The sequence below is a fragment of the Papaver somniferum genome, chromosome 4 (assembly GCF_003573695.1).
Source record: "Papaver somniferum cultivar HN1 chromosome 4, ASM357369v1, whole genome shotgun sequence".
Lineage (NCBI taxonomy): Eukaryota > Viridiplantae > Streptophyta > Magnoliopsida > Ranunculales > Papaveraceae > Papaver > Papaver somniferum.
Window position 1 is genome coordinate 7,449,762 of NC_039361.1, and position 3,063 is coordinate 7,452,824.

Here is a 3,063-nt window from a genome sequence, read left to right on the forward strand (position 1 = left end):
TAATTATTCTTTTATTTTATTCTAAAAATTTGTTGCCACACCGACTTGTGAGGCAATAGACCAAGGCAAAAATGAGATTATTTTATTTAATTATATTTGATATTTGATTTTATTTTGTTTGCAAAATACTTTTCCACACCATTTACTGTTGCAAGCCTGCGAGAGCTACATGTGGCAAAAATGTATTCACAAGTTTATAACCATTGTTTTCTAGAAAATTTTATATGCCGCTATTCCCATATTAATTCATACACAGTATAATAATTACAATAAAATTAAGCATTTCATTCAGAAAAATAAATTGATTCACAACAAATCTTTTCATATACAAAATTTGATTCAAAACCAAAACACAGAATTTGATTCAAAACCAAAAACTCCAAGTCTGTTATAGGGTATAATGAATTCCAATTTTAACAAAATGTAGAAGAAAAAACCTGCCACGAGAGGTGGTGCAAAATAGGTAACTCTGTATCATCCAATGCATGACCCAAACGTGAAGAGGAATAGACTTCAATATTAGCTTCATTTGAAAGTAAATAACCTTTATACTTCAGCCTAGATCAATTCCATGATAAATTCCTCCAGCCTTCCATTCTTAGGCCCTGCATTGCTGCTAAATAAATCAAAACAAACACCACGGAAAAAGAACATCAGTTCTTCAAGAAATGGTAGAGAATCATCATGTCTAATGGAAGCTTGAGTTGTAAAAGAAATATCTTACTACGTGTAGAGAAGTATCATACTAACTTACCGATAATTAAGACCATACAGTAATTTCACATGTTTGTTTAATAGATTGTCCAAATTTTATGAATTAAAAATCAAGGAAGAGATACTTACATATAGTTTGAGATCTATACGGCCGCTCCCCAGGTCTACAGAGTTGCTTCTTGGATCAGTAAGGATGTTGCCTGGATCAATTGAGCTGCTCCAAAGGTCTGTAAGGCTGATACCAAGGTGAAAATAGTTTCTTCCAAGGTATGAAGTACTAATCTGAAGGTCATGAGAGTTGCCTCGGTGTTAAAAATTTCTCTGGCCTGGAGCACAATCTGACAAACACCAACATTTGGTTTTCAACATATCTTAGCCTCCTTATCACGTGCTTTCGTTCGTCTCGCCCATTCTGCATTTTCTTCTCTCATTTGCCAGCCCAGATTGTTCCCTCATTTGAACCTATGTATATCAGAATTTTTTTAGGTTAAAGGATCTGATCTTCTATGAGTAAGAAGTCCATGCACTTCACTAATGATGTTTTCATTACATTAGAGTCGATACGTACTATGTAGCCTTGTGAAATTGGGCATGAAGATTTTCTGCTGGCTTTATTCACCATCGGTTGGTGGGTTCCGTCCATTCTCTTGAGCCTGTACAAATTTTATCACATACTATGATATATGGTAATTTAAAGCAAACTCTATATGAAAAACTACATAAAAAAATTCTGACAAAACCTTATGGTGTAGCATTATCAAAGCCTTAGAGAATAAAATTTTCATACCACTTTTGAGAGAATAGTGACGAAGTAGTGATGCTGAATGACATTTGACAAGATGTAACAGCAAGATAAGTTTGGTTCAATCCATGTCAAATTTACTGATATAGTTAATCAGTTATATCTAATAGCAGTACACAACATTTCCTCCAAATACAATGTGGTCTTGCAAATAAAGCTTTGACACAGATCCAAGTAAGAAGAAGCATAAACAAAAGGAAAAACCGTCTGCAAAAATTACCATCTCTACATTTGTGTTCAAATTGCCTATATAAGTTGATAAAACACAAAAATCATGAATCACACAATTTTATCAGATACAACTAAAAACAAAAGTTTTAAGAATTTGAAGCTTAAGTCATCCATGCTGACTAGAGTAAGTAATCATACTAATTGTTTCAAACACAACGATATCTCTAGCTAATGTGATTGGAGTTCCTTGAAATAACAGTTCTCACATGACCAATATAAATTTAGGAATGCGTACCCAAAATTGTATTTAAATCTAGTTCTACATTCAAAATAAGCACGAGTGAAACCAGTATTGATTGTCCAAAACACTATTCTTGAATAAACAGATATTACAGGAATGGCAAAACAAGGCACTAGGTCTGTCTCACCTCTAGTGACAAGAGTCATATGGATAAAAAGCCTAACTTGAATCATATCATACAATGTAGACAAATTACTTTCAATCTTTTTATATACAATCATACAAAAATTCAAATGACAAACAGAAGGATGATCAATCAAATCTACCAAAACAGGGAGGAACATTACACGGCTTCCAAAAATCTAGTACAATGGAAATATAATGAATTGAAAAAATCAGAGTGATTGAAAACCAACCTGTGGACTATTGTAACAAATTGGGTTACCTTATTTCCCCTGTTACGGCTAAAGTTTACATCCGATTCTTCAATCTCATAGTGGTTTGATTACGGCCTTGAGGGAAAAAATCAAAGGCAAAGGCGCAAAGCCCTATTTCAGATCCCATAAATTTAGGGGAAAAGCTAAAACAATGTTAAAAACATAAATGACAAAACCCTAATTTCGCAACAAGATTAACAATGTTCTTAAGCTCAAAACGAATCATCTACAGATAAAACTAAAATATCAATTACCTTGATTACGAAATTTGTTTCTTAGGGTTTCGATAAAGATGGAATTGCAGGCTTCGATCGATGGAGAAAAAAACAAATTGGTTTACGCAAAACAGGTCTGAGAATTGATTGGTTGCTGGTTATGAATGAAAAAAACTAAGTTCTGGTTAAGTTGCAGATCCAGAAAAAGAAAAAGAGTGGAGGTAACGGGGGTTTTCGTTGTCGAGAATCAGGGATGTATTGGACTTAGGTTTTTCCGCTAGGGAGGCACGCCATCCACGTAAACAACTACTTTTCATTTCTTTCCCAATTTAACTACCAAAAATAAAAATAAATTATTAAAAACAATATAATAAATATATTTTCAGACTCAAAATTTTTATAAATTTATTATCAATATTTTTTACCACATGTATGTGGCAAGAACTATAGTTATTTCCGCATCACTAAATTATTTGAGGCAAG

General features: G+C 33.1%; 1 long non-coding RNA gene across 5 annotated transcripts; it reads right to left on the reverse strand.

Moving 5' to 3' along the window:
• Positions 1 to 344: 344 nt before the first annotated feature.
• Positions 345 to 2,859, reverse strand: LOC113273491. Of its 5 annotated transcripts, none has more exons than XR_003322432.1 (5): positions 2,620 to 2,859; positions 2,374 to 2,440; positions 1,283 to 1,367; positions 844 to 1,176; positions 345 to 616 (listed from the first exon to the last, which is right to left on the reverse strand). It is a non-coding gene; the product is annotated as an uncharacterized LOC113273491 (long non-coding RNA). The 5 variants fall into 5 exon arrangements; XR_003322431.1 differs by having other exon boundaries at positions 2,345 to 2,440; XR_003322430.1 differs by having other exon boundaries at positions 2,374 to 2,476.
• Positions 2,860 to 3,063: the final 204 nt, after the last annotated feature.